Genomic DNA, 6,261 nt, shown 5'->3' on the forward strand with positions numbered 1-6,261 from the left:
CATACAACACTTAAATGCAACAAACAAATAACTCTCTAGCTAAAGCATTTAAATGCAACAACAAATGCGATCAAGATCGCAACTAAGGTAACAATTGATCCAACAGCATAATGATACCAAGCCTCACTATCAATGGCATATTTTCTAATCTTTCTAATCTTCAAGAGCATTTTCTCCATCTTGATCTTGTGATCATCGACGACATCGGCAACATGCAACTCCAATTCCATCTTCTTCCCCTCAATTCTTTTCAATTTTTCTTTCAAATACTCGTTTTCTCTTTCAACTAAATTTAACCTCTCGACAATAGGGTCGGTTGGAATTTCCGGTTCACATACCTCCTAGATAAAAATATCTATGTCAACTTGATGGACATAATTTGTCATAAACACGAAATGCAACAAATAGTTTTAAAAAAGAATATACCACATCTGAATCATAACAAGGACAAGGGCCGACGGGGACGGATATCAAAACCATGACATTATGTATAACAAACAACGTACGGGTAAGATAATTATACGAGTAACTATATATCCAAATCACACAAACATCAATTTTTTATATAAAACATTCATGAACAAGAGGCTCAGCACAAGGTGGTGCCGGCGACGGGACGGTGCGGGCGATCAACGGTGGTTACGACGGAGATTTAGAAGGCACTAAGTAAACCACACCTACATATGCAAACTAAGTGTTATTTTTGACCTCAAATTGCATATAAATCAAATACTAGCACATATAATTCCTCCCAAATTACTAAACTCATAAATTAATCACTATATAAAGCATTGCAAGAGCTAATCTAGCAATGAGAGATGAAAGGACAAAGTTGCTAACCTTTGTGATCATTTGAATGGATGGGGGCCTTCAAATCTTGACAAATTTTGGGAAAAATGTGTGATGAGCTCGAGAAGAAGAGGGGAAGAACAGAGAGGAGAGGGGGAAGGGGAAGAACAGAGTGAGCTCGGGTGGACGAAGGGCTTATGTAGGACGACCTTTATCACCAGTTCGTGCCATGAACCGGTACTAAAGGTGCTGGAGGGGCCCCAGACTGACAACATCCTGCCACCACTCTCATTAGTACCGGTTCGTGGCACGAACCGGTGCTAAAGGTTCGCCACGAACCGGTACTAATGAGAGCGGCCCAGCTAGCCGTTGGAACCGGCACTAATGTGCTTCACATTTGACCCTTTTTCTACTAGTGTATGGACGGAGATGGCGAGGACATGGAGCATGCCCAAATTGGAGACTGTCACCAACACGGGCACCGAGTGGATTCTCCATTTACTCAATCGATGTACTGATGATGAGCGTCTCCCAGTGATGATGACGTTATGGCGGAATTTGTATGTACGGAATGAGGTGTATCATGCAAAGCCGGCACTGCCAGTTGAGGCCTCAAGCAGATACCTATGCGGTTACATCAACACACTGCTTAACATTCAACAACACCCCAGTGCAGATGTTGCTAAAGGGAAGACCACCGTTGCCTATGGAGAGCAACATACGAGGACAAGGCCGCGTGGAATGACGGCTGCACGCGGACACCCTCCGGAGAGTTGGAGCAAGCCCCCGACGGGTTGGGTTAGGTTGAATATAGACGGTTCATGGCAGGAAGATGACGGCACCGGAGGCGCCGGAATGATCCTTCGCGATCATACAGGATCCATCATATTCACTTCATGCCGATTTATCCAGAGATGTATCAGCGCCCTGGAGGCTGAAGCTGCAGCACTTATGGAAGGGGTTGATCTCGCACTCGCATGGAGCGGGGACAAGCTTGTAGTTGACTCAGATTGCTCCACGTTGGTGCATATGATCAAGGAACCGGAGGCCAATAGGTCGCAGATCGCTGCGGTACTGGGAGACACAATGCAACAGCTGGCTACCCGCCAGCATGAAATAATGACCATCAAACGTGAGCAGAATCAAGTTAGTCATGCTCTTGCTATGATGGGTCGTTCGATGCCGAAAACTGCTGTGTGGTTGCGGTGCGCTCCTGATGAGGTTGACACTCTTTGTCAACAAGATTGTAATGACGCTGGTTGATTAATGATTATGTTTCTTTCGCAAAAAAAGGTACGTCGAGGCATAGGTCGTCGCCGTGTGCCATGCCATCCGCACACGGCGTACAGGTGCGTAAGCCGAGCGGGCGATAATATACACTAGGCGATCCACAAAGTTGTTGACCCCGTACGTGTAAGTCGATGTGTGGGTTTATCGGCTTCAGCCAGTTTGGCATTGAACATGAGCCACCCATGCCCATCCGACAATCGGGTGACCGACACAGCTAGGCAGATCCGCAGATATGTGCACAGGCATCTGTGTCCCCCCTGAGTTTTCGTTTGTTTCATTGCTTCATTTTGTGGCATGCCCTAATTTTTTAGCATCCCACTTCATATGTTATATTTTTCTAAGACACATGCGATCATATATACGCGTACACACAACTCTATGAACACACACGAGAACCCTACCCCTACGAGCATCCTCGAGAGACTGAACCGGCATATCATCTTGAGATTGACGAAGTCACCACAGATGCCTCGTAGTTGACGGTAATGTCTCTGCGTTCACTGAACCGCATCGCCAGAAATCCTAAAATAAATCCAGAATAACGTGAGCACCAGAACTTGAACCCTGATGGGCTGGGGATATCACTGTCCTCCCGACCATCCAATCACAGGTCACAGGTTGGTTCTCTCCCACCCCAAGGAAGGTTTCTTTTTTTTAGAAAAGGAGGATGACCTCGGCCTCTGCATCTGGGCAATGCATACGGCCACTTTATTAATTATTCTCACAAGACCTTACAAAGCCATACAACAGCAAGACTAAAGCCACCGTCTAAGCAACAACTATCGCTACACCTATCCAATTGATGAAGGGGCGCAGATAGTCTGGGCCTAATACCAAACAGACATCGCAGCCAAACCTAAACATCTAAGACCTGAGGTCCCAACCAGGACGCCTGCCGGGTATGGGGCATCTACCAGTCCGGCGCACTCCTCAACCAGGACGCCTGCCGGGTATCAGGCCGCCGCAGCCACCTGCCATCAATCCATCTTCAGAGCTGTACTGTTGCATGTACCGTGCCAGGTCTCTCTGCCATCGACGCCACCACGACGCCCGACAGCGTCGTCCTCCTGCGCGAGTCCATCCTCCCACAACGATCTCCGAATCTGCACTGCGCCACATCGTCAAGATCCGTCGCCATCAGTGTGTAGGATGAATCATCGCTCCACCAAAGAATCCGTCCTTTGGTCCCTCGATCACGTGTGTACCTCCAAGAATGACGCCCCCAAGGGAGGAACGACACCAGAGCGCCGTCGTCATCCAATCATTCGATCTAGGGTTTCCCCCGGAGGTAGCAGAGAGTGGCCTTGAACTTCTCCACGGCGATGCCTTCAAGAAGGGAACGGCGCAGATAGCGCCGCCACCGCCGGCCTTAGTAAAGGCCGAAGGCAAGTTTTCACCCAGATAAGTTCGAATGGATCCAACTCTCGTGCACGGGCCGCCGTCACCACCAGCACCACCAGGCAGAACCCTGGAGCACCGGCAGATCAGCGAGCCGCCGGCACCACCGCATCCAGATCGCTGGCCACGCCGGGCCGCCGCCATCCCCGCGCCGTCCGGGTCAGAGACGGAGCCGCCGACCGCGCACAGGGACCACCGCCGCCTGCACACGCCGGAGCGCCGCCGAGAGCCCATCGCCCGCCACCGCTTGCCAAGGGCCGCCGCCGCGTGCCCCGAGCGGACTCCCACGGACACCAGGGGAAACCGCGAGCATGAGCCCTGCCGTCGCCCCCAAGCCCACGCCGGCGCGCCCCGCCTCCAGCGCGTCGGCAACAACCGCCGCGATCCGCCCGCGCCAGATCAAGCGAGTCGTGGGAGAAGAGATCCCGCCGCCGCCGACGCTGACCGGGCTTTGCCCGGCGGCGCGCCCCGGCCGCGGCGAGGAGGAGAGGTCGGGGGAGGTACAAGGACGCGGCGGCGCTAGGGTTCACCCCGGTCGCCGCGCAGGGGCGACACGGGAGGAGTCGGGAGGCACACACCACAATCACGGGGACAATTTACCATATGGCAACAATTTACTCGCAACAAAAGTTGTGGCTTGCCACATATTTGGCCTAAAAAAGTGTCACATCGGTAGACTCCAACCAAACATGCCCTAGTGTTCAGAAGGAGAAGGAAACGCAGAGAACAAGGCAAAGAGCAATGTGGCATTACTCTTCTTTATTCCTTCCCATTTCTTTGGTATAAAAGGTTACACCATAGTTGGATTAGTCTACGGACGAATTATAAGCTAGCTGCAGTAGAAAATTTCCTTACGGTTCTAGTTTTTCTCCTTTTTTTTCAGTAACGTTTTTTTCCTTTTTCTTAGTCCACGGACTGGACGCACTCCACGCAACAACTGGGAAACCGGGAAACATTTGACGCACACGGCCTAGTAGGTATCACTTTTTTTTAAAGCCCAAGTAGACAGGTATAACTTAAGCCCGTCTATTTTTAGCCACTTCTTCCATTTTCGCCGTTGCCGCCTGTACCATTTTCGCCGTTGCCGCCTGTACCATCATCGGTGCCGCACGCGCCAAAATGACAACCTCAGCGAAGACACCGCGGTCTTTTTCCCATTTGATGCTGCGTGATAGGAATAGGATAGAAGAAAGTTAGAGAAGGCTCAAGAAAAGGAAGCTGCAGAGCATATTGTCGAGAAAAATAGAGAAGCCAGAGCATGAGCAGACCCTGGTATCTTGACGCCATCCATCCCTATCCTCTCGTCGCACCTTGATAGGATAGATGGATAATCCAATTAGAGAAAACTAATACCAAGTAAAGGAAGATGCAGGTCGATCCTCAAATGAAGGAGGGAAGGAGGATCGTATCACAGAGAGTTGTGGGATCATGAACAGACCTGCGGTGTAGATCAGCTTCCTCGGGCACTTTCTTACCCACTGCAGCTTTCAACAACCCCCAACCCGAGGCAACCCACCCATCACCTTCCGGCTTCTCCGGGAACTCATGGGCATGAAACGCCTTTCCCCCCATCGTACCGTACGCTAGCTAAGGTCGAGAGCTAACTGACCGTGGGTGCGAGTGCGGTGATGGTGTTTGCGCAAGGTGTGTGTGTGTGTGTGTGTGTGTGTGTGTGATGGCACTATGCTCCCGGGGGTCGGGTTTATAGGCTCTCGCCCATCGCCCGGCCGCTTGACCGATGGAGCTGGCCGTCCGTTAGTCATATTCAATCGTTCGGGTAGTTAATTAGCCATGAGCTAGACGACGAGATCATGACCTGGAGCACGGCGTACATGGATCATTGCTTGCCTGCCCACCTGCTCCATTCATCGATTAGAATACTTTCCCATATGCCGAAACTAACCAACTAGAGCACTTTGGCGGTGGACAGACGCCAGATCAGCCAGAACGAGGTGTGAAATACTTGCGGCGACTTGACCTGACGGAGCGCCGTTGTCAATGCATGTTTCCCCGCCGCGCGCGGCAGCCACCCACCCAAGAGGCCAAGACGCGGCAACAGCTCGGCAAGTCATCCACTTCATCCATGCATACTCCATAGTCTACTCGTTGGCCGATCGATCGAGACCAGGCCACAAGGCACCTTCCTTCCTTCCTCGTCCTTCCCCGGCTGTGCTATGGTATATTTTAGTACAAGTGTTACTCTGCCACGGTCTAAGGGTACCCTCAACGCGGTCCATCAAAACGGACAGCCAAAATGTCTGACGTACAACGCTAGCGGTGCCGGCCACCAAACGCTATATATTAAATGTCCACCATTTTTCAAAAAATAAATAAAATTAAGTGATTTCCCTGTCGTCGTATTCCTGTCGGGTAACCGCCAGGAACTGTTTTCCTAACGGAATTTGGCATTTTCCTTTCGGTTCTTAGCTGTGGGGAAAAGTCTCTTTTTTAGTAGTGGACCTTCCAAACTCTAAAATCAATACCATGTATTCCCTAATCGCGCACATTAATGGCTACTAGTGGTTGGGGCGCCACCTGGTGGCGCCGCCTAAGTGGAAGTTGGGGCGGTGCCCCGTGGGATACACCACTTGCACTTGTTTGCACTATGTAGTATTATTGCATTAGACCTAAAATACATCAATAAAAAAGTTGTTAACTAGAACAATAAGACAGAGCTATGCAACACATTCAAAGAATGGATCAATCTTAAAAGGAGAAACAGTGACATCATAGATATTAAGAGGCTTATATGAACGCAAAAGCAATAGTTTTACAGTTTAGAGA

At 50.4% G+C, this 6,261-nt stretch overlaps 1 long non-coding RNA gene across 1 annotated transcript; it reads right to left on the minus strand.

The window, feature by feature from the left end:
• Nucleotides 1–4,156: 4,156 nt before the first annotated feature.
• LOC109759069 (uncharacterized) lies at nucleotides 4,157–5,146 on the minus strand. The gene is made up of 3 exons (XR_012188641.1): nucleotides 4,916–5,146; nucleotides 4,746–4,787; nucleotides 4,157–4,641 (listed from the first exon to the last, which is right to left on the minus strand). It is a non-coding gene; the product is annotated as an uncharacterized lncRNA (long non-coding RNA).
• Between the last annotated feature and the right edge of the window lie 1,115 nt (nucleotides 5,147–6,261).

Source organism: Aegilops tauschii, chromosome 7 (assembly GCF_002575655.3).
Source record: "Aegilops tauschii subsp. strangulata cultivar AL8/78 chromosome 7, Aet v6.0, whole genome shotgun sequence".
NCBI classification, from domain to species: Eukaryota; Viridiplantae; Streptophyta; class Magnoliopsida; order Poales; family Poaceae; genus Aegilops; species Aegilops tauschii.